Source organism: Notothenia rossii (assembly GCF_949606895.1).
Source record: "Notothenia rossii genome assembly, chromosome: 2".
Classification (NCBI taxonomy): Eukaryota; Metazoa; Chordata; class Actinopteri; order Perciformes; family Nototheniidae; genus Notothenia; species Notothenia rossii.
In genome coordinates, this window is record NC_136904.1 from 83,871,016 (window position 1) to 83,897,936 (window position 26,921).

Sequence of the window (26,921 nt, forward strand, 5' to 3'; positions counted from 1 at the left end):
CTGATCAGATACAGAGCTGTGTGTGTGTGTGTGTGTGTGTGTGTGTGTGTGTGTGTGTGTGTGTGCGTGCGTGCATGCGTGTGTGTGTGGGCTGTACAGGTCGAGAGAAGAAGATGATGAAGGAGGTGTGTCTGCTGACATTACTGAAAATTGAAGGAAATGGCTGTTTAACACACATACTGTACATACACACACACACACACACACACACACACACACACACACACACACACACACACACACACACACACACACGCACACACACACACACACACACACACACATTTACGTTGTTATATTTAGTAATAGATAATTGTTTGGCCTAAAATACTGTACATATGTTTTCTACGTGACGTTTAGAAAGGTATATTGACTTAATAAAAACACCAGTCTTTTGGGTGAAAGTCGCTAGTTTATCCGGCCCATCCGTCAACCTTGACCTTTTTACTTGATGTAACAATGCTAGTTTCTCCGCCGTGGGATGAATAAAGGTATTTGGATTCTGATTATAAATAAACTTAAATTAGAGTACAAGTAAACCTTAAAAAAACTATCTAGTCCTCTTAACCAGGCTGGAGGACCAGGCTTGTTTTAGGAGTCATTGGAGTCCCACAACACTAGAAACAGTGAAATTCAGCCATGCTTCAAAGCTCAAGGAGATAAAAACCTTTTCTCTTTTGTGGAATTAGTTTATACTTTAACAGAGGAGGTGAAATACAAATGGATGGTTCAGCAGAGCTAATAAGCTAAAAATAACTTCATCTGGTTTAAACTCTCAGTTCCCTTAAATACGAGCTCACTTTCGGTCAATGCTGAACATTTATGTGTCAAAGTTCCCCCCGAGTTGAACTCTTCACACTGTCAGATTCACTTCACCTTTGTAAAGGAGAGATAAGATCACAAACAATTGGCATGCTTTCACTTAGGCTTAACTAAATCAACACGTTTTTTTTGCAGATTGTTGAGACATCACAATGAAAGCAAGCACATCTATCTGAAAAATCTGTATTAAGTCCTCATAATGCGTGAAAACGGTGTCCACACAACTACAGTAAGCACAGTAGGACAAAGTTGAAACAGGAAGTTGGTGTGTGAACTGTAACGGATGTTTCTCCAGATATTTTAGGTCATATTTACTCTTCTCAATATCCAGGACGTTTTTTAACAGTCTCATCTGAGTGTTTCTTAAATCTGAAAAATTACGATAACAGTACAGTATTATTGATAAAAGGAATATTGGCAAAATTATTAAAATAAAACCCAAGTTATAATACACATAATTATCCTTTAAATCCAACTAGATGTCAAAATGAGGTAAAATTGTTAACATAGGTTCAGGAGCGTGGCCACGCCTAAAACTATGTCTCGAACCACGGCCACCCCTATTTATATCCGGCAAAACTTCCGGCCACTGCTTGTCTCCATCCTTTCAACCCACCCTCCCTCTCCCTTCTACCCATACAGTTCCCCTTCCGACTCACACCGAGCGATACATCCATCCATCCCTTCTTTCCTCCCTCCCCTCAACATCCCTACATCCCCTCATCCCTACAGCCCTCCATCCCTCATCCCTACATCCCTCATCCCTCATCCCTCCATCCCTACAGCCCTCCATCCCTCATCCCTTCATCCCTACATCCCTCCATCCCTCATCCCTCATCCCTACATCCCTCCATCCCTCACCCCTCATCCCTCCCTACATCCCTCCATCCCTCATCCCTTCATCCCAACATCCTCTGCCCATCAACATTTATATTTAAACTGTGTATATTTATATACTGTATATACTAACATTTTAATTCCAGGTATCGTCCGGGGGCCCGTAATCAGCCCACGCAGATCATGCCGGAGACGTAACCCCCACTCTGAGTCTCCCACTGCACGGACCACAGCTCGTCCTCCCAGATCATCCCTTCACCCCCCTCATATCATTCACATGTTACTTCAATAAACGTACAAACATCACACTGCTGCTAGTGAATGTCCATTTAAAATGACTACGATTTAGTTCTACTCAATACAGTCGTTCTCATTTTATTAAAAACATTTATATGGCATACATTAAAATTGATTGCAGTGTGTTCTCCTAGCAACGCTGCTAAACAGACGTACTTTACAAATACAGAGCAGAACCGGTCTGATTTGAAACATAAGGATGGACACACACACTCACTCAGCACTGTGAAGCTCGTTGTGTCTACAGCCTTATATGGAGATGTTCCTGTGGGTGAGGTCACTGACAGTTAGCCGTGACTCCACACACACACACACACACACACACACTCACACACACACACACACACACACACACACACACACACACACACACACACACACACACACACAGATTAATGTAGGTCACTAATATAAACTGTAAATCACAGAGGACTGTAAATATTTTAGCAGTGATGTGCAGTGACACACACACACACACACACACACACACACACACACACACACACACACACACACACAGAGAGAGACGCACACACACACACAGAGAGAGACGCACACACACACACAGAGACCCCCTGGGGAAGGGAGGGAGAGTCTGAACAGCTTGTGACGTCTCCAGGCCATGGTAACGTCCGCTAATTGGTTCCATCAGGCCTCAGTGTGTGTGTGTGTGTGTGTGTGTGTGTGTGTGTGTGTGTGTGTGTGTGTGTGTGTGTGTGTGTGTGTGTGTGTGTGTGTGTGTGTGTGTGTGTGTGTGTGTGTATGTGTGTGCGTGTTATGTTGTCATTGCAATAGTTATTTGGACTATCTCAAAGTCACTATTACTCACAGTCTGCAGGAATGTTTTTTGTCAGTTTTAAACTAATTTCTTCCATCTCCTTCCACAAAACAGACTCAAACCGCATTGATACTCATTTGTTGTGGACAGGAAAAAGAACACGAAAGAGCAAACAAGGAGAAAACAACATGCAGCCAAAGTGTCGGAGGTTGAGAGATGACACAATGTCCTGACGTCCTTAAGGATGTGTTGCCTCACCAACACTCAACTAACAGCAACTTGGGAAAGATCCAAAGGGAAGTCAAAAAATGACCACAGAGATCCAGGGACAACACCAGATAAAATACTGCAATATTTTACTGAAGTAAAAGGTGGCAATACCGCAAGTCTACAGTGTAGATATACAGTTCGGTCTAAGTCATGCATTCAAAGTTTTACTTTTGTAAACATATCAAAGTATAACATAAAAATGAGACAAAAGGTTAAATATTGTTTTTTATAATAACTGACATACATTACGTTGCACAGTGTGTGTTTAAAGATAAAATAATCATTGCAACTGGTAAAGTTGGGGCTAACTTTTAAAACCTAAAGCTTAATCTATATAATGTATTTAAAACATATTTTTTGCATTACTAATCGAAGAATGCAAAGTTAACGGTAGGGTAAAAAGTGCAACATTTCCTTTTAAAATGTTAACAAGAGTATTTGAGTAAATGTAGCCTACTATGTTACTTTCCACAACAAGTGAAACTTTAAAGAGGCAAGTCTTTCCGGAAACTCAGCCACAAAAGAGTAAAAGGATTCTAGGAAATATGGTATAGGTTGAAGCTAAAACTAGCTGTTTAGCTTAGCTTAGCATGAGTACTGGAGACAGGGGGAAACAGCTGTGGTGCTGAGAAGGTCCACAATAAAGTATGTTATCTGACCGTATACGTGAGGGTCCACATGGACATTCTGCAGACGTCTACAAATGTTATCGACCGTGCATACTTTACAGACTGCACATGTGAACATGTCTGCAGCATAAACAGAGAATATCAGAGAGACAAGGACTGCAGTGTTAGAGGACTGCATGTAACAGACTGAGCGGAAACATGGAAAAAATGCCCAAAATAGATAATAAAAAAAGAAGGTTAAAAATGTCTGGGACTTCTCATCCGTCAGGAGAACTAAGGAAGCCTCTCAGAATGGAAAAGAAACATCTTCAAACTGAGCTGCATGTTGATGCTTTTAGATTTTCTCTAACCAGAGTAGACCTAAAGAAAAACCTTCTTCTGTTTTCTGAAGACTGAAAACTGATCACAGAGTTACGCAAAAGGTGTCCCAACTGTGAATCTTAACGTAAATAAACTCGGTCCAGTGAACTGGATTAGAGTTCACATCGACAGTCTGTCTTATTTAAAATAAAGCAGTAATTCATGATAAAAATCAAGAAGACTGTTTACTGTGTATTTCCAGCCATATGTTAAATTAGTAATGAGCTACAGGCCTGCAGCAGTTAGACTGTGTGTGGGTACGTGTGTCTGTGTGTGTGTGTGTGTGTGTGTGTGTGTGTGTGTGTGTGTGTGTGTGTGTGTGTGTGTGTGTGTGTGTGTGTGTGTGTGTGTGTGTGTGTGTGTGTGTGTGTGTGTGTGTGTGTGTGTGTGTGTGTGTGTGTGTGTGTGTGTGTGTGTGTGTGTGTGTGTGTGTGTGTGTGTGTGTGTGTGTGTGTGTGTGTGTGAGTGTGTGAGAGAGTTGTCCCACAGGCAACACAAGCTGTTACTAAAGAAAATGCCTTCGGACACGCAGACGGGCTGCTGACAGAGGAAATTACTCTACACAGAGAGTTTCTTTAGCTGCAATCCAGATTCACAAAGAAATGTGATTCAAAAATTAGATTTAGATAGGTCACATTACTCGGAACACTCACAGCATGTACGCGTTTATCCAAGTCCACCATCCAGCTTTTCTAAATGTTAGAAGGGGAACAGTCCATCTCTGTCCATCTGAAAATCTGAGGGGGTTCAGTTTATGATGCTTCAAACTAAATCCTATTCTCCAGACATTGACTTTGTAACATTGCTTTGCTCTATCAGTTAAAGGGATATATTTTCACCATTCAGCCATTATGTGCCTGTAAGGTAATGTAACAGATGCAACAGGAGAGGACATTTAGGATCTGTAACAACATTTGGGAGTAAAACGGTTTTAACCAAGCCCTTCAACTTAAATGGCAAACTACATAAAGCCATTTTCTGATTTACCCTGTCAGCAGGATAACAATCTCGGATATTTAAACAGGCAAAATAATTAGCTTTCTAATAACATTAAACAATCAAATGAAGGAGAAAATGAATCAGTGGATTCTCAGTGAGAGCCAGGGGAGCGTGTGCATGCTCACAATGTCAAAGATGAAGGCTACAATAGCAAATATGTTTTAAATTCATCATGAATGCAGTGAACATTATAAACTTCCCGCCTTTTTTTATTATTGCACTATTAAACCAAGCTGAATTTATCTCATGCACCATGCTGCATTTTTTTTTTTTTTTTGGAAGATTATGTAACTTTTTATCTTTTTTTAGCATATTGTTTATTATATTGTAACTTAGTACTTTTTTAGCATATTGTTGTGTTGTTTGTTTATTATATTATAACTTAGTACTTTTTTAACGCATGTAAGATATGCAACACTAAGCTGTCTGTGGCTCTTTCCTGCTGTAACGCTGTAAATGTCACCTCTGTGGGACTAATAAAAGTATTCTGATTCTGATTCTGATTCTGATGCTGCATTTTCTTTCAGTGTGCTTTCACATCAAGAGTCATTTCTTGAAAGGATGGATAAGACAAGCAATATATTCCCTGTCTAAAGAGGATTTAGGATTTGATTCGTGCCTATAATGTAAGAGTAACTTTGGTTTTATCCGGACATGACACCAACATGTAAAATCATGTCATCACAATTACATTAGGAAGTCCATGTCTGGAAAGCAGCATACATTTTTTTATGAATATAGAAATTCATCATTTTAACAACCTTTTGTGTGAACAGCTAAAGTACAATGGAGTCTGTCCTCAGGTTTGTGTTCAGTGCTTTATTGTCAGGAGTAGCAGACAGTGGTTCATTCACACTTAACTAAACGCAGCTGGATGTATCCTTCCGTGTGCGGCTGGTGTGGAGCAGCTCCAACCTGTAACAACACATCAGAGCACAAGAGATGTGATTAGTCAGCTGGGACTGCTCGTGTTTCCTGCTCCACGTTTCTGACCATGAAAGATTTTAAACTGTGAAGACAATGCGAAGCCCTCCAGAAAAAAACAAAAACGGTTTAACTACACAGTGTCCCACATTGGAAAGGCCTTTGTTTTCACTCGGGCACTTTCTTAAATAAACAGGACGTATTTGTACAGTATGTCTGCTTGTATGTACAGTATGTGTTCTGTTGGGTGTGTATGCATTATTCTCTGTTTATTTGTAAATCTTTGCTGTTTTATGTTGTTTCTACTTCTGAATAATGCAATCTGAACCGCTTTTGTATGATATGGTGCTATACAATACATATTATAAGTAAAACAAATGACATTAAAAGTTAACTTGATAACATTTTTTTTAAATATAGATATGTTTTTGGTAATTGATGACATTTTTGTGCATTAGTTATTTATTCAAGGTTGGTCATTTTGCTCCCATAAAAAACTATGACAAATATTTCCCTGAACCTTCCTCTCATTGTGAACGTCCTTATTATAAGAATGTAAACAGGATTTCTTTGGATACACAACACGGCCCAATAATGTGAACGTTGATCAGAAGAGGGTTGCACAGAAACGATGCTTCACTTTAGAAGAGGAGAGCACCCATATTAGCCGCTTCCTGTCCTATAGTCCTTCATGATGATGTCATATCCTGTCTAGAACAAGAGCCATTGTTTGTCCCCAGGAAGTGAACTTCCCGCCAACGGTTGTTCTTCCATCCATCCATTCATTCAAACCCATCAAACTGTGAGTTTTCTCCGGATGTTTTTCCTTGTACGATGTGAGGGTCTAAGGACAGAGGGTGTCGTATTGTCATACTGATATTCTGTACAAACTGTGAAGTCCACGGAGACAAATGTAACATTTGTGATATTGGGCTATATAAATAAACATTGATTCATTAATTCCATCCATCTTCTTTCTGTCAGTCATTGCAGGCGTGTTTCTCTTACCATGAATATGCAACTCATGCAGGGTGCAAGAGACACGATATGATACATAAATGTCTCAGTCGGTAACGATATGATACCGTGCGACACACAGCCCAAGTGGCATCCTATTTTTGGGCTGTTCCTTTAGTAACTGACTCAAAGCAGGTAGAACAGTTGCACAGCTGTGTAATGTTTTAGAAACTTTCTTCAAAGTTTTACTTAGCAATTTAAGCACTACGCCTGCTCGAACCTTATAGCGACACATCAATCATTAGATTATATTACATGTAAGACGCTTTTATCCAAAGTGACTTACATACTCAACACTGTGAGCAATCCCCACAGGAGCAATTTGGGGTGAAGTGTCTTGCCCAGGGACACAACAACATGGATTTGAACACCAACGCACTATTCCACTGCGCCACACGCATCCAATCAACACTTAAGGTTTCTCCAGACGCGAACAGGGACCGGATGGGACTGAACAACAGCCCCAGACTCTGACTCAGCCCAGCCAACAACAATTGATGCCTTCCATGAAAAGGCGAGAGCCAGCAGCAGTGTCACAATGTTTTGATCTTAACTCAGAATATTATCAATGATATATTTTCTTGGTGTGTAAGCAACAACGGTTTGCATCAGAGCTGTCGCCCTCTGACACGTGTCAATGTACAACTTTCATGATGTTTAATCAAAATTAAAATGATAAATGATGTGCCAGTTGTTCTGTGATTCTCCAGAACACACAGATGGCCAGCCGGCCCCTGAATGCAAGTCAGACATGTTGGCAGCGAAGGCCAATGATTTTCACAGACTCTGCATGCAGGAGACCAACATCGGCCCTGCACAACATCGATCTTTAATCCTGAGAATTACACCAGTCACAAAAAGGGTTTAAGTTGTTTATTTTCACAGTTTGGATGGTCAGACTTTGAACCAAAAGACTCATTGATATATAAAAGAAGAACATTTTAAATACTTCAATCATCATAAACTCAAATGGCAGCGATAAAAGACATCAGTCGACATTGGAAACAATGGAGGGAGCGGCCGCCACGCCACCGCTGGCCGTCTAATAGACAAAACATTCCCCTGTCTACACATCAAATCCTTTTAAAAACAGTGAAGGAAGGATTTCTATAATATATTTAAAGTACTTACACAAAGCTTTGAAATTACAATTAAGGTATGATAAATATAACTCCTACACATTGCTGGTGTTATCCAGCCTACATCTACTTTTTATTAAGTCCTGAAATGTGTGAAGCTGGCTTCATCTCCATAGCTTTATCAGTGCATCCCTTTTGTTCTATAATGTTTTGTGTAATGAACGTATTGTTTGCTTGTTCCACAGTCCCAGACAATGATGATCATGTGACTCCTATGTCTTCAGATCCTGTTGTCTCCCCGACTTGGTTATGTGTTCATTCATTTGTTCACGGATCTGGTGTGAAGTCAAAGTGTGAAATCATGTATTCTGTTGCGTCCGACGCTTAAATGAACACTGTGGACTGCTAACATGCAGCTGCATTAAGCTAATGAGCGTCAATTAATTGTGTTAATGAGCTGCAGTGAAGATCTCTCCTGGAGGGAAACCGATACCCTGTTAACGAGCTGAAGGGGGGGAGACCATCAGATCGGCTAAAAACAGTCGTTAGAGCCGGAGTGTGTGCGTGTGTGTGTGAAGAGGGGGGCTTCCTCCTGAATTTTATCTCTCTGTGGCCCTGACATGCTTATCTCTGACAAGTGGACACACACACAAGACCTTGTCCCAGTGTGTGTGTGTGTGTGTGTGTGTGTGTGTGTGTGTGTGTGTGTGTGTGTGTGTGTGTGTGTGTGTGTGTGTGTGTGTGTGTGTGTGTGTGTGTTGGATCCAGCTGTGGCTTCATATCAGTGACCTCCTGTGGTCCATGTGTGGGTGTGTTTGGGGGAAGGAAGCTATAACTGGTTCACACTAATATCAGCCCTAATGAAGCTCCTGTGTGTGTGTGTGTGTGTGTGTGTGTGTGTGTGCGTGCGTGCGTGCGTGCGTGCGTGCGTGCGTGTGTGCGTGTGTGAGCATGAGCTCAGCCTCAGAGCCACCACTGTCCCCTGAACTAAACAAAAAATGCATGATTGCATCCCAAAGCAAGATCTTTTCCAAAACCTAACCAAGAAGTTGGGGATTCTTTTTTCACAGGAAAACAGTAAAAAACGAAAGGTTTGTTTCCTAAATAGCAATGGTTTTTATTCAGTTCGTAGGTTTAGAGAAGTACATTTGAGATGTAACTGTTCAACACAGGGGCGGATCTAGAAAAATATTCATGGGGTGGCAGGAGAATTTCAGGGGTGGCATCCCCTGGCAGAAGTATATGCTGATTTAATCGCAGTCATATCAATCAATGTTAACTTGGAAAGTCACAATATTGATATTTTAACTCAATAACATTAGGTGACATTATTGTGGCAAATCAGTAAAGCCTTACATATAAATATATAAGGTGGCAGACATAATTTAATGAATTTTAACTGAATTAGTTTGTCTCACTCTTAGACCAGCAGGAGTATCAAATCTATGCAGATTGCTGCAATAAGTATATTAATTAACCGTCTCGTCAATGTTTGTCTAAATTAATATGATACTATTAACAATCATATCATTCCTATTTCATTTAATTTCAAACTTTTATTTATCCAGGTGTATCCCATTGAGATCATTGATCTCTTTTCCAAGAGAGACCTGCTCAAGTAGGTTCCACATGAAACATAAAAACATAAACAGAACAACAAAAAGGACATCATACAGCATCATTACAGGGTTTACAATTTACATAACTATCCACATGAGCAGGTACCAACAGCTTCCGATTGAGTGGCATCCAACCGAGCTTTAAAAACATTTAGTGGCACCAGATTGCTCAGTTTCTATTTCAATTGCAGACTATTCCAAGACAGTGGAGCTGCGCATCTAAATGCTATCTTCCCTAAAACAGTCCTAGCAGTTGGCACATTTAATAAAACTAAAGCATGCGATCTCAGGCAGTAGCCACTTACAATTCGTGGTGAGGTCAGGGAGCAGATGTAGGATGGTTGTAGGAAGTTTCCCTAACATGGCTTTGTATATAAAACTGTACCAGTGACTGAGCCTCCGTACAGTTAGCGAAGACAAACCAGCCCTTGCATACAGGGTACAGTGATGGGTTAATACTTTAGAGTTTGTCACAAATCTCAGTGCGCTGTGATAGGCGGCATCTAACTTGATCAGGTAATGGGCAGGTGCATTCATATAGATCAGATCACCATAGTCCAGCACAGGTAAAAAGGTCACAGTGACTAGCCTTTTCCTGGCTTCAAGCGAGAAACAGGACTTGTTCCTGTAGAAGAAACCTAGCCTAACCCTCAGTTTTTTTAAGCAGGTTATTGACATGACGTTTAAAAGTGAGACAATCATCAAGCCAGATACCAAGGTATTTGTAACAGGTAACCACTTCAATTTTTATTCCTTGCGTAGTTACAATATATACAACAGGCTCTGGTGTCTTTTTAGCTTTTGAAAAGAGCATTACCTTGGTTTTTATCAACATTTAAAAGAAGCTTTATTTCAGAGAGCTGAGTCTGAATAATGTTAAAAACAGCTTGCAATTCAACAACAACCTCCTTAATGGAGGGACCTGCACATCACGGTATCATCCGCATAACAATGTAAGGTTGCTCCATCGAAATGTTCACCTAAACTATTGATGTAGATGGAGAATAAAAGTGGACCTAAAACAGAACCTTGAGGAACACCATTAGCAATGTTTAACCACTCAGAAGACAGCCCATCAAAATGAACACATTGGGACCTTTCAGAGAGGTAGTTCACAAACCACCCCACTGCATGGCTGGATATGCCAATACTGAGTAGCCTCTGCTTTAAGATGCGATGACCGACGGTATCAAACGCTTTGGGCAGGTTAATAAATAGAGCTGCACAACTCTGCTTATTATCTAAAATACTTGCCACATCATTCACCACTTTCATTGTTGCAGTGATGGTGCTATGTTGCTTTCTGAAGCCTAACCAGAGATATATTTGTACTGTAAATACTTTGACTGTATATACAAATGTAACAATCAAATTGCTCCCTTGAACTACTCTTAACTTGCATCTTGATTTTAATTTGTCCCGGGGTTGTGCAATATTTTGGAAATAACCACATGACATAGTTTCCTCACAACTCTTCTGAATGGATGCCAGTGTATCATCCATTCCATACTCATGGCATGTCCATGTTAAAAGAGTATTTGATCTATACAAAAACAACACTAACACATATATTATTTCTGTATTTATTCATGTCCTCTTACAGTATATGTATTTCTATATAATGTGTGCTCCAACGTCAGGTAATCAACCTGATCTGCTGTAGATAGATACTCTATTCTTCCCAATTATTTTTGTTCCAGCAGCAGTGTTGTCAAGCATTACACGAGTTCAGCATCGGAATCAGAAATCTTTATTTGTACCACAACGGGGAAATTCACTTGATTATGTAGAGGAGGGGGGAGGGGTAGAATGTATGGAGAGGGAGCATGCAGCAGGAAGTACAAGCATTTAAAAAGCAAACATATCACAGTAAAAGCACACACTTAAAAACCATGCAATAATGAACAATTCAAATACATTGCCATGTGACAATTACAACAGCAGATAACGTGATAAAGTATGCACACGTTATTAATAACACAATAAGTTAAAAAAAAAACAAGACTTAAACAAATATTTTTTGAGAGGGAACCGGAGTACCCGGGGTAAACCCTAAATGGAGAAGATGTTCAGCACCTTCTCTACCTGCAGCTGCTGCTGTGCTGCTTCACCGCACCACTACGAGCACACTGAAGATAGCAAGCAGACCTGCAATGAACAGGACCTTGAACAGTTCTTTCTTCCAGCTGGAGGAAGCCTTGGTTGCCAGTTGTGCAGAGAGCTGTTTGATATGGGCCTGCAAAGAATGGACGATCGCTGCCTCCACAGCCGGATCCTGTTGTAAAATCAGAGTCTCCAGACTGGTCTTGCCGCTAAACGTCTTCTGCAGTCCTTTCAGCACATCCTTGCACACTTTCTTCATGCTCCTGACGTTGGGGCAGAAGCCTTTAGTGATGGCGAGTCCCTCCATGGTTTGGTTCACCAGCCTCTTTATGTGGGCGGTCCAGTCCGCCGTGCTGCGATTCTCCAGAGCGTGGCACTTGAGCATCAGTTTCACCGTCAGCAGGGTGACAAACATCCGAAGCTGGTTCTCACTCTCTGCCTCGCATTCAGACTCAGACAGTGCTTGATCCCTGGCCTTCTCTGTTGCTCTCTGTGCGTCTGGATACTCTGCAACACATCTGTACCCTGCTCTTGCAGCAGCACGTACTGATACTCCTCCGACTACTGCTACTGCTGTTGATACTACTACTGCTACTGCTACTACTGGTGTTACTGCTGCTGCTGCTAGTGTTGCTGCTAGTCCTACTGATGCTAGTCCTACTGCAGCTAGTCCTACTGCTGATACTCCTGCTGATAGCCCTTCTGCGGCTACTCCTGCTGCTCCTACTCCTGCTGTTTTTCCTGCAATGTTGGTTAAAGATTTAATTTGTCCTGGCTCTTTTTCTTCAACATTAAGAGAACTTGTCCAACCATTGTTACTCTGCCAAAAAGAGCTCCTAACAATACACCTGTTGCAATGCCTGCCAGTTTGATATTAAGCCTTTTAAATACTTTAGTTTGCTCTCTAACTTCTGACTTAATTGTCTTAAGGTTATCTACGTATACGATTAAAACCAAAATCCTAATTGCTCAATCATTGTGATTAAATGGGAAAGTTGTTGCATTATCATCATAAGAGAACCAAGGTTACCCACTATAAAACACATATAACTAAATAGCTAGAACGTCTGTATTATCAAATGTAATGTGCAGTGTTGTGAAATAACTCCAAGAAAGGAACTTACCGGCCATGTTACCACTGTTCACTGGTCCAATGGTTAGTCTGTGTTGTGAAGGTGAACTAGTCTTAACGTTTCTCTGTTTGCTCTGATGTTCGGAAGGCTGTTACATCATTCAAAATTCTAGCGGCTTTGGAGCATGGGGCTGTGACATCATAATACGGCTGTGACATCATCGGCTGTGACATCATTATATTCAAATATCCTACGGCTGTGACATCACATTCTAGAATCCTGAAACCCTTAAAAATGGCTTTTACGTACTAGCTTTTACTGCCCTGATATGACACTTATGCTGCGTTCACACCAGACGCGATGCGAATATTCGCTTCGCTCTAATCGCTCCTATCGCATCGCTCTAAATGCTCGAGTTTCACCGCGGCTGTCAGCTGTGTTTACTCGCATCATTCAAACAAGACTTGCTGGCTCGGGGGCTACAACTACAACAAAATGAACATATTTGACGGTGATTTAATTGTAATACACGTTTCTAAATGATGCCGAAGTAACAACATACTGATACCGGTTAGTAAAAATCATGAATTAATGCTTTGACAAGTCTGCAGACAAGACGGCAGGTGAAAAACCTTTTAAAATGCGTGTTTTCTGAATGGAGATTGGCTAAGCTAACGTTGTATATGCTCTGTCCACACTCACAACAAAGGCCTACAGACATAAATAAACCAGCGACTGTATTCGCCATGACACAGTATTTACAGAGATAATGGTTACTAATTTTATTAGCAAAATGGCACTTGCAACACCGTTGTTCTGAAGATCGAGTAATGTTAGTTAAGTTAGTAGTACAATGATAATATGCAACCATAACTGTAGTAGTTAATGTAAGGTGCCCAATATTTTAAAACATAAATGGATAATTATTTGTTTAGCCTTTCTTGTTATATCGATAATGGTTACTCCTTTGTTCCAAATAGACTTGTTTTCTTGCTCTGAAATGACATTGAAGTACCAGTAGGAACCAGAAGGTATCTTATCGGGGCTTAATTCATACAACTGTAAATCACATTCAGTTTAATAAAGTGTTCCCGACACACAGTTTGATCGACATTTTGAACTATATGTTAATTAAAAAGATTACAGGATGTTAATTAAAGTGAGAGAATAATGCTCCGTCAGCATCATTACACAGTGTGTAGGAAACCATGTCTGTGTGAAATGAAGCACTAGAGGCGTGTGCATCAAATTACATACTGTGAAGAGCTATGATGGAACAATTCAAACAAATCTGAACTTCATTTTGACAAATCAGACGTTCTTTTCACCGACTGGGGGCCTCTTTTATTCATACATCCTAAACCCTTATCGGGGATGGAAACTGATGATGTCAGCGTTAAGACAGAGGCAGCAGTGTGAGGTCTTTGACTGCAAAACACACATTGTCCCACACACATACATTGACAGCTGTGATCTCTCCCACTGCTCTTCGACTGGTTTCCAACTGTTGATTCATTAACAGACTCTGTCGAAAGTGAAGCTCATTTCCTCCTGACGAGATGCTTTAAGTTAAGACTGTTTTTTTAACATCCATCCTCTAAATTGTGTCTCGTTATGCTTTGATACACAGTGTCATCGGACAAACTCGGATGTAGTTCATCATGAAAACAGATCTACACAAAAAGGAAGCGACAAAGCTGGGTTTTTTTGTGGCACATGCCACCATTGTCCAGTTCATGCTCATGAATAATGGTGGCTTACCTTAACCCAATAGAAACACAATAGAAGTGTTACATAGTGATGTCATTTTGTTACAGAAGTAAACAGTGGAAAATAAACTCCCTCTGACGCGAACTTTGGTATTTGCAGACCAAGAAAACCCAATTAAGAAAAAAGAGCCCCTTTAAAATGTGTTTTCGTGCTTTAAAAGCTACAAAAATACCTATTTATCCTCAATCTGTGTACCTGAATGTACCTGTAGAACAAGATGCTCCACTTTTGCACCTTACTTTTTAACCCCCACTTATGAAAAAGCCACGCTTTGATTTATTCGCTCTTTAGCATCTGTGCACAATAATAGCAATTACATTTCTACATATGTGTTACCAACTGCTTGTTTAAAAAGGGAATGTTTCTGAATAAGGACCGTGTTCAGTTCTCCAGAAAGAGTATTTCAAACATCATCTAGACCAGCTTTATAAATAAAAAGCTTTAACAAATCATCTGATTTTAAACAATAAAAAGAGACATACTTTTAGAACTGAATTGCCCTCCAGAAGGATGTGTTTTTTGCAATTCATAGATTTATTTGAGACCTTGGACATCTCTCACACTGAATTGTCATTTGAGGATGAGCCAGACCGGACTAGTTGTCACTTTGTTTTGATAATATTGTCGTCTAAACCAGAGAACAAATCAGTCCGACTGCTTATGTGTGCGTGGTCATTCAGTACACATCTTCCTGTCATGTGTCCAACTTACCTCCAGGACTTTAAACCCATGACTGAAGACTGACTGTACTTCACCTCTTACTCCTGTTTGTCCTTGTACGATTGTGCCCAAGAATCACAGAACCACTTGGTGATCTGAATGCACCCTGGCCGTCAAAAGGCGCACACACACAAACACACACTTTTATTGCCTCAGCATGATGATGTCGGTGCATAAAAACTCTTTGGTCCAGAACATGATGAGGTTTTCATGGAAATTAATGATCATATTGTTGCTTTCAAGAACACTTTTCAATGGACTGCCATAACATTTAGTTTAGGGATTCTTGTTCCCAAATTGATGAAATGTGATAACTTTGATGAGTCTTTTGATCTAGAGCAGGGGTCGGCAAGCCCTGGCACGCGGCACCGTAACCAGTGGGACACTAGGAATAAGTGGAATAAGTATGCAAAATATTTAAATTGTATTTTCGGATCCTGAACGAGACCGACGCCAGAGCGCGTCTCCCCGTTACCTGCAGAAGGAAGCCATGCACGCAACGCAGCCCCGCTCTCTTTAACTCCAGGTGACTTTCTGCCGCTTTCCTCTGTGGTGCAGTGCTGATCGTTTCACCACGGAGAAAAGCACTTCACTAATTGCAGTACCCATAAGGAGCTGTACAAATGCCGCAGTTTTTGCGTGGCTGTGTATTTAGTTGAAAGCCCAGTGGCGATCTGCTCATCTCTCATCGAAATACTATGCTACACAGGGGCGGACTGGCCATCTGTGTGTTGAACTTTCCTGTCGGCTCCCAGACCGCGTAGTCGAGGAGGGCAGAAGCAGCAAGCTTCAGCTTCAATAACCCGCCTTAGCTTAAATGACTGGAGAGAGGCGAGCACTTCTTGGGAGGCCGTTGCATTTATTTAGCTGTTCTTCTGTTTCACAAAATACATCACAGACACCTCTTTTTTTCTGCTTCCTCGTTTCACTTCCAGAAACATACACACGTTCCCTCACTGTCACTCTACCATCCACAAACACACATGCATAAGCCACACCCCTCTCTCTCTCTCTCTTAAAGGGACAGCGATCTCATCTCACTCTGCATGACCCTAATATCATAACATGTGTGCTCTGTAGAATCACAGAACGGACGGTCGTCCTTATTATTATGCCGTTTAAACCAATTATTTAAATGTGTCTGTTAAATTCGGCATCATGTAAGTTGCGCTGACAGGTCCACACACTGCTTCCCCGCAGCGAAGCTCCCCCGCCATCCTGCTGATAGTTGACGAGCGTCAAGCTCCTATTATTAATATTAATATTAATATTTCCCATATCATTGTTATTATCAAATACCAACAAAACTAATGACATTATCTTCATGACTCAGCTGAAATGATCAAATGTAAGCATGCTAAGCAAAGAGTAAAACCATAGCAAGTATCACTTCTGCTAAACATAAGCATGTGAACATTTAGCCATAACAATAACTGTATTGTCCATCACATAATGATACAAATGATATTAGGTTAAAGTCTCTCGTAACTTAAATGAAAAACACAAACCATGTGATGCAAAGCTGCATTCAGAAGGAGTGACCGTCTATTTGGCCTTTAACAAAAATGAATAGTACAGATGGAAGGTTGTTTTTTTTGGCCAGAGCTGCACTGCGGCAGCCTGGTAGGAGTGGTGAGAGGCTGTGAAGGGTCCTTAATGAACACATGAAGATTGTCTGAGGGTTGGAGTGGTACAGGGGATTTTGGTTGTATGGTTGATGACTCATGAAAGGTTTTTTGTTTTGTACTTTATGAGAAAGTTAAAATGTACCATGATGCGAGGATTATTTGATTAAAAAATTGATATACTGCTATTAAGATGTCTTCTACCATTCTAGCTTTACAATGTTAAAACCTTCTTAGGAAAACATGCATTGTTGGTTCTTCTTTTAGAACCAGTGTTGTGTGAAGGACAAGTTGTGTTGATTTCAGTGTCCATGTTCTTAAGGATCTTGACTTCTTTGACCCCCTGCCCCTCCAGTCTGAGTGGTCCGACTCAAGCTTTTAGCTCAAAGTGCCGCTCTGCATCAGTTCAGCCTCACAGAGCCGTTTGTGTGGCCTAAACTCCAAAAGGAGCCAATATAATCCAACAGAGCTGATGTCATATAGCTTTGGAAATCCCCTTTCCCACCCACACCTTCATGATGTCAGATTTGAGGATGGGGGGCTGCATTGAATAGTTTACAGTTTTTTTTTATTGCTAACACACTAAAATGATACATAAAGCACAATTATTTTAACTGACATTCAAAAAGCAAAATATCGGCTCAAATCTCCAAAACTCTAAACACGTTTTTCAGCTTTTCACACATTTTGCAAATCAACATGGCACTTTTTGCAAACCCCTGCACACGTTTCTCCACGTAAGACGTAGGAATCTGACATAAAGTCAAGTGTTAGCACATACACAACACTGATATTCAAAATGCCTCACACATGGACCAATGATCAAGAAACACGTTCCACCTGACCAAACACGTGATAATATAATTGTTGGCTCATCAATCAGGATGTTAGCACTATACAAAGACCACAGGTGAGTACTTTCTTACAGCAACAATGGAAGCCAACATGGAAGCAAGAGGAAGAGGAAGAGGAAGGGCTGGGCTGAGAGTGAGAGGAGGAAGAATGAGAGGTAGAGCTGGAAGGAGAGGACGTGGAAAAAGAAGAATACTCTCATGATATATCAGTGCTTATATCTGTGGTGTGAAACGTATTTACTTCATTACTGTAATTGAATTGTTGGCATGTTGCATACTATAACTGTACACAAATCCTGCACAAAGTACTGTGGTAAACTACCTTTATGCAACACAGACATTGACCAACCACTATACCTTTGTTGTTTATCTGAAGGACTGAGAAACAAAGAGGTGCAGGTGGGAGGCTAAGGATTTTCAATGAGGCACAGGAAGCAGCAGCTACAAACTGGGTTTTGGCAAACAGGGCATCCCACTGAGAGAGATCCGAAGCATAGTAACTATGTGCTGAGACACATGTTGCACAATGTTATCTTTGAATAAAATATGATTTTTTTTCAACAACTCCTTTGTATTTCTTCACTTATTGTCTTTCTGTATACTCAAGCAATCTTTCTCTGCAGAAACCTCTATGTACAGAGCATAGCCCATAACAGATGAAAGTGCTTTTGATTATGCTCCGCAGTGTGTAGTTGGGTGGTCAAACCATCTAGTATTATGAATGAAGTGTGTTATATTTGGTGCAAAAGTTTGCATTTGGTAAGTGTTTATGTAGTTTTGAGTGCAGTTCTTAATTTAGCAGGATAAATTAGGTGTTTTGCACTTTGGGTGTGTGGTTTTGTGAATTGTGTTTAGTGTTCTGAGAAACTGAGCAATTAAAAAAAAAATGTGTGTTAACAATCGAGAAAAACTGTAAGTAACTTTCCAAAGTAAACACCCATTTACAATCAGCAAGGTATCAAGTTCATATTATAAAGACATTTTTCCAAAGAACACTTTAGGAAATGTGTCTGTGGTTGGAAAAAAATTACACACTGACTCGAACTTCCTCCTACTGATGATTTCACATGTAAATACTTTTGTAGCCATGGCGACTGCGATGGATTTCCTCTTTTCTGTTGGACAGCGAGGCACTCTCTAGTTCGGACGGGGCGTTGCTGAAGAAAAGGCTTTGGCACCCGTTGCCCCCGGCGACATATGTTGGCTCATCCTCCGTTTCCGTCTCTCCCTGTTCCCGTCGTCACAGGAAGTTCACCTCTGTCAAGGCCTCGCCTGGTGGAAGTGACATCAAAATAAGAGCACTGAAGGCTGACTGCCTGTCAAAATAAGAGTATTAGTCCTTCACCCCTGTCAGAGTGAATAATAACATCCTAGACACACTTACGTGTATACACACACACACACACACACACACACACACACACACACACACACACACACACACACACACACACACACACACACACACAAACACACCCCAACACACAAAAACACAAACACACACAGCTGTCTCCTCCTGAGTTAACCAAGGGAAGCCCCTGCTCTGCTTCTTTGTGATTAGAAAACCTTTACATATAACAAATAAATCTCTCTAGATTATGTTGGAGGCATGGTATGTTATGTTGTATTGTCTGCATTGTCCCAGTTCTGAATGTCAAGAATTGAGATCCAGGTATTACCAATAAGAATTACCTGCACACAATTTAGGAGTTCTTAACACTCAGCACCAGCAGCTGGTTAGCTTAAAGTGGACCTATCATGCTATATTTGAATGATATATTGTAGGGCCATACCTATACAAAACATGTCTGTGAAGTCTTTTTTTTTAAATACCAAACAGATCATGTATTTTAGCCATGCTTCATTTCGCTCTATTTGCTCTTTTCCAGCCCTGTTTTTGCAAGGGCTGATTCTGTGAGAAGCAGGGACGTGCACAGACATTTGGAGGGGCTATTGCTCTAAACTAGAAAAAGGGCCTCCCCCCCTGCCCCCCGAAAATGTAAGAACTTTTTTTATAAAAAGAAAAAAAATGAAAACCAGGGAAATTTTTTGTTTTGCGGTCCATATCTCATTAACATATCTAATGTTAGTAACTATTAAAGACAAAATGCGGACAATTCTGTTTTAATGTAGTTTGACCATTGTAACTGCTGTGACTTAAATAAACTCACTAATTGATTAAACCAGTTCAATACGCATTATTCTTATCATTCTTTATGAGCACATGCCGGTAAGGTATCTAATTACTTATTTATTTAGTATTTCATAACTTAATAACAGAGATGGTTAAACTTAAGTTGAGACATGGCAGAAATCCTAAAATGAAGCGGGACAGTGAAGAGTTCTCCCGTATGTGTGAGAGGGCGATCAAGAAAAGAGAGAGAGCGGTCAGGGAGTTTACGGAGCAGATGAAAAGACACAGAAAGACAGAAGCACAATAACAAGTATATTTAGATGTTTTTTTTGTAAATAACCGACGGTTTCAAGAGGAAGCAAAGTCCCCTGGTTTGTCCCCTATACTCTAACTGCCATGAGAAAACTCAAAATCAATAAAAGCATATATAAAAACGGGGACATTTCCGGGGACAGATTGACCCGAGGATTGGCCACCGAAGCCAGGCAGGCACATGATCACCATAGCCATATGAGGCCGAACTCGGAGGGCTTTCCTTTACTTTTCAGCTGTCAGATTGCAAACAAAGTCACGTGACTGGGGGCAGATGACAGCGCTGACAAGGTGTGTTTTATCGCAGCGAGACTCTACAATACTCATTGAGGGCTTATCATGTTCGGCCACAACAGAAAGAAAAGACTTTCGCTCTCTCCAGAGGGCCAGGTCAGCCAAAAAGTTCAAAAGGGCCGTTGCCCGGGCAACATTAGTCCGTACCTGTGCACGTCCCCGGTGAGAAGTCTTCTTCGCTGCTTTTGTGGCAGACTACAGCGCCACCTACAGTCCTGGCATATGTACTACAGCGTCTCCAGCGCTTTCGAGCGGCAATGGCCGTGGCCGTGGCCCAACCCCCCATTCCCCTGATAGGTGGAGAGTTGCCCATATAGGCGGAGCACCCCTTTTCTGACATCAGAAAAATTCAAATCTGTATCAGCTCCGTTGCAGCCCCATTTTTAGAGATTTGGGTATGGGGGAAAAGAGAGACGGTTGTGTTTTCTGACACTTGGTGAGTTCCCTGACACACCGGGGACACATATTCATGTATAGAAGACGTACAAAAGTGCATTTTGCATGATAAGTCCCCTTTAACTTATTATAAAGAAAGAAACAACCTGACTCTCCACTCTATGGCTTTTGATGTAACAGTTACTTCTAGCAAGTCTATACTGCAGCGAGCAGCCTGACATGCTAATGTTTTATACCGTTGCGGTTGTTTTCTTGGTGTTGGATTACCTTCTTGAGGCACTTAAACGTTGTTATTAGTTTAATAAATTCAACAGTGTTAAGTCATAATATACAAATGGCTAAATATTTACTTTGGTTTAATGTATGATAGCTTTTTTTTTACACCCTCTGCAATGTGTTTCATTTTTAAGACCTCACAGATTCGAGAGGATGTCAAATATTCAAACATGATGTTTTCTGAATGTTACCCTGACAACGTCTCTACTGTTCATTCATCTCTCTCCAAAACAACAACGAAGTCTTCTCGACCAGCTGACAGATGCTGTGTGTGTGTGTGTGTGTGTGTGTGGTGTGTGTGTGTGTGTGTGTGTGTGTGTGTGTGTGTGTGTGTGTGTGCGCGCGCGCATGCATGTGCATGTGCGTTTTTTTGCGTGTGTTTGTTTTGAATTTCTATTTTAACCATTTTTGTGAATTTCCCATCATGATGTTTATTATCCTGTTTAAAATAAACAAACAGGAAGTGAGACAGAATAGCAGGAATGGGACATCCTGTAAGGTGAGAGGCACATTATGTATCTCCAACCAATCAGAGACTAGAGCTGCAGTGAGGTCACTTCCTGTCAGCTCAATGCCATCAGAGGGAAGCTCTGAAATCTGCACATGGTTTCTATTCAGAAATAAACTTTAGTGTGTGGACCCTTTCGCCAATGTCGAAGACAACGACAGGCTTTGGTTTCTGGGGACTGAAGCAAAACACACACACCCACACGCGCGCACGCGCACGCGCACACACCCACCCACCCACCCACGCACGCACGCACGCACGCACACACACACACACACACACACACACACACACACACACACACACACACACACACACACACACACACACACACACACACACACACACACACACACACACACACACACACACACACACACACACACACACACACACACACACACACACACACACACACACACACACACACACACAGTTTCCTGTATTTATGCAAATTAAGGTTTTACCCCTTACCATTTTTAGAGACCATGTTGATGAAAATGATGTTGTTGTTTTCGTCTTAGTTGCCAGTAGCGATGTTGACATCGGGGAGAAGTACAGCTGGTGATACTGGAGGCATCGCCACAGCAACACAGACCCACAATGCCTCTGGAGCAAAACATCTGTTCTGACCAGGGGCGAGAGACCAAGAAAATCAGACCGTGTCTTTTAGTAACAGGATGGATCAAATTGACACATGATTAGTATTGACTCCTTTCAGGTTACCCATTAAGTACCAATCACACAGAGTGCTCTAGCTTGGTCTATTGGCATTTGGGGACTGTCTGTTCATTTCAGTCTAGTTTATTAAATTGGCTATAATCAATACTATAAATGGGCAGGAAACTTTACTTCAAATGGGCAGCTCAACAGTTTATTTGAAAGAACCGCTTCCAAAAGGATTAAGTTCTGCCTAATACTTAATATGTTCTGATCCTCTGCTACAATATAAACCATCATGACTCTCCGGTATGTTTCAGTTCTGCTTTCTGTCCCCAGAGTTCGAAACTAAACATGCAGCAGCGGCTCTCAGTTTGTATGCTCCATATATCAAAAGAACAAATTCCCAGAAATCTGCAACTCAGTTCCTTAAAACACATTTCTGTTTGTGCTGACATTTCATTTAATCAAATAACAACTATTGAATTGTTTATTATAGTTACTTGAAATAGTTGTTTTAGAACTACATCATCATTCTTCGAAATGTTTGAAAGTCATGGAGAGGAACTGAAACATGTTTATTTTTTATACTTATTTGACTAATTAAGCCTATTTTCCGAGTGGGGACTTCATTTTTCTGATGATCCTGAAGGCAGCACAACTGATGCACATGAAGGAGGTCAAATACATATTTTTTTTAATTAAGAAAACCCAATATTAGAGCTTTGTAACACCTTTTTTATGACACTTCAAATACACGTTACAAGGTGCTCCACAAGAATAAAAAAAAAGTTTTAAATACATGCAACTGTCTGGTAGTATCATAAAACAAAAAGGACATAGGCTGCTATAAAACAAATACATAACAAATGTTAAAAAGCAGGATGGACAAAATAAAAACCGCTGGAAATAGCTGAGCTAAAATCTTCACATCTGAAATATAAATTTAAATAAACATCATAACAGATTTATTTCCTTATTATTCTCTTGTATACATTTCATTCTCTCAAGGGACTTCTCCACTGCAGAGGAACGTATATCAATACGCAGAAGAAAGTCTGGAGAAACTAGTTCCGGCAAATCAGCTGAGTGATGAAGTCATGATAGATCAGAGAGAAAACCGACAAACACAGAGGTCAGATGACAAATATGAATCAGGTCGTATACTGTTTGTGTTTGAATTCCATGTCTCATCAACGTTTAAATTCATCCTTCCTGTCCACAGTTCTCATGGTGGTCGTGGGAGAGACTGGCTGGCTGACTCACACAAACAAAAGTGGTTTTCAGTCGTATTTAAGGAGTTAAGAGAATGAGCAGTAAGTTCATGCAGTACCTAAAAGAAAATACTTATAACTTTAGTTCAACTTACTCAAACGGACTAATTACTTCCTCCTTTTTCCTTTTTAAATAACAGATGATGAGATTTTTATAACAAATATAACTACACATAAGTAGTTCAACTCTACTTCTGCTGCTTCTACTTATACTGAACAGGATATAGAGTTACTAGCTGCAACATCAAAATGATATGTATTAAAGCATCAGTAGTTATAATGCGGTACTTTAATTTTCACTATTGAAATTGGACATTCTGCATTGTACTTAACTTTTAGTCTACTTCATTTTATGATTTTGAGCGTAGGACTTCTACTCTTCCTATTTCAAAAACGTTTTATTGCAAGGATGTTTAAATAGTTTTTATATATATGTTTCTTGAATTAAGTCACTTATGTTTACATTTGTCATTAATAATGTTCCATGACTGCAGCAGGAGGCGAACTTAATTATTAAATCTGAGAGAAGCAGGACAGGAAACCATTTTTTTCCCCCAGCAGAAACAGAGAAATATAAAGAACACGTGTTGTTGGTGTTTCAGCTTTGTTCTGTTTGTCCCAGATCTGACAAAGCTAACTGTATTAATGAAGAGGAGGCTAACACACACACACACACACACACACACACACACACACACACACACACACACACACACACACACACCGTTTGGTTGTTGGACAGCAGAATGGCGCTCTGTTGTCACATCTGCAGCTCTGTGCAGTTTCCCTCTTACGGAGTTGAAAGGTTATTCCACCACTGGGAGGTCAGAGGTCAAGGATCAACACAGCCGCCCCTCCTTCTCTGACGTCTCACAGCTTAAACTTGAGTCTCGTCAAAGAGGTCTCGCTGCAGTTTATGACCTTCTTTGTTCTCCTCAGCAGACTCAGCAGATGACCAGCAGTGGGATGTAATGATGTACATTTACTCAAGTACTGTACTTCAGTAACATTCTGAGGTACTTGTACTTAAACCTAGTATATTCATTTTGTTGCTACTTTATACTTCTATTCTTACTGTACTAGTTCTGATTATTAGCAAATCAACAAATAATAAAACTTCAGGTCAAGATATCCAGCAGCAGTGTGCTTCAAACTAGTTCCACCTTCACTTTAATTCATCAGTTAACATAATTCAGTAATTGAATGGGCCATTACACTTAACAAGTACTATTACTTTTGCCACTTAAGTTTATTCTAATGGCAATACTTTTGTAGTTTTTTTAGTGTTTTTAGAGTTTAGTATATTTCTACTTTTAGAGTACTTCCCCCACCACTAAATATGACTTGTTATAAACTGTACTGTAGTGCAGAGTTTAACCATGACAGACTCTGTTCATACAGACGATACAGGCCTGTGGTTTCAAAAACAGATGTTCTTTCTTACAGCCAATGTCCGACTGAGTGCGTTCATCTCCACAATAAATCAGCTCATTTCCACCATGTAGCCTGAGCTGTTCTCCAGAGGCTTTAACGCTTTAAATATTGTGATGGCACGAGATGAGATACTGTCAGATAAATGTACTCCAAACACTCGATCTCATTTTCACACCTTATGCCTGTAAATGTAAATTAGAAAAAACGAAACTACTTTGCAGACTTATATACTGAATAAACATCAAACAATATATAAATGTGCAAAGTAGTTCCAGTTTTAAAGTATCCTTTGTTATGATTTTACTGGTGGTAGTTTGGTCTATTATAATGTATTCTAAGTTATGTTTTTATATTTAATATTGACTAATCTATAGATACATGATGGATATTAAGCTTTCTAGGGTTGTGTGTATATGTATTTATTTATTGATATTGATAGCATAATTATTTCCCAATTTACAATCAATGTATCTATGTATTTATCTATGTATCTATGTATCTATATTCATCTATCTATCTATCTATCTCTCTCTATCTGATAAGATAATCCTTTATTTTCCCACAGAGGTGACATTTGCAGTATAAAAGGAGCAAGTAAATGGATAGCAGTGAACATGAAAAAAGCAAAACAATTATGGGAAACAATTTTCAAATCCATGTAGATCTGAGTGGAAAGTCTGTTGATAATTCCCTGTAGGTGTGTCACTCCGAGCGGCCCCGTTAACATTACTCATTTTATCCATCTGATCTCAGAGTTTCTTACTCATTCTCACTGACTCACTCGCTTTTTCAGCTGGTTCAAGTTATAGAGGAGCAAACGAGCCAGGTTAAAGGCTCTGAGCTCAAAATAGCTACTTGTAATCTTGACTGAGTTAGGAACTGTCACACTAAACAAATTCACAAAGACAATAAAAAGATGCTGGAAAGGATTGTGCAATCAAGACAATCAGATGTTGTGTTATCTGCAGGCACAGTGCTTCTGCTGCCAAGGAACTGGATGAGAACTATTCTAATGTTTGGTCACATATCAAGAACTCTTCAGCCCAAAAATAATCTTTTGGGTTTTAATTGAGAAGAAATCTCTGTTGCATCCCAACACAATCATCCAGCACTTACGTGTGTTGTTAGCTGTTGGCATCAGACAGACAGACAGTCGTCCTCGCCATCATGATCAACATGTGAGACAACATCACTGTCTCAAGTCTCAGGGGTGTTTCACAGTTTGGATTACAGCCACTGATAGCACCATGAATTGAAAATCACTTGCACCCGCTATCTGCCCCGTCCCCAGGGCAGATTCACAAAAAGATAAAGCAGAAATGAAATTACAGAGCAAAAAGCCTAACTACTATCTGTCAGCATATGTATCTCCGATCTGAGGTGAACACAGTGTTTCCATGTTACTGTTGGAGTCTGTAAACGCCTTTAAGACATTTTGTTAAAGTGCGTGCTGTTATAAAATGTTTTGGTTTCGAAACATCTATGACATAAATGCTTTAAGACATATATCCTGCTTTGTGATACCTTTTGGTGCAAAACCCTGTTGCATTTAAAAGTGCTTTATAGATAAAAAATCGACTTGGAAATTGGGTCATTAAACAAATATTGTCTGATTTTGATGAATTGGAGCCTCTTTACTAAAGGAAATCTTTGTCTTTCCTCACAGGAATACAGATCTTCAGGAGTGTGTATCTGAAAAGAAAAGAATAGTGCAGGAAAAAAACTGTGTGTTTGTGTGTGATGTGTGTTGTACCAGTGGGACTGTATAAAACAATGCAGTATCATAATAACTGAACCACATATTTATCACTTGCCGTGTCAAGCTACTCTGTGTGTGTGTGTGTGTGTGTGTGTGTG

At 40.3% G+C, this 26,921-nt stretch overlaps 1 long non-coding RNA gene across 1 annotated transcript; it reads right to left on the bottom strand.

Annotated features, from left to right (window-relative positions):
• Positions 1 to 18,414: 18,414 nt before the first annotated feature.
• Positions 18,415 to 26,282, bottom strand: LOC307030100. The gene is made up of 3 exons (XR_013805537.1): positions 26,181 to 26,282; positions 22,171 to 22,319; positions 18,415 to 19,048 (listed from the first exon to the last, which is right to left on the bottom strand). It is a non-coding gene; the product is annotated as an uncharacterized lncRNA (long non-coding RNA).
• Positions 26,283 to 26,921: the final 639 nt, after the last annotated feature.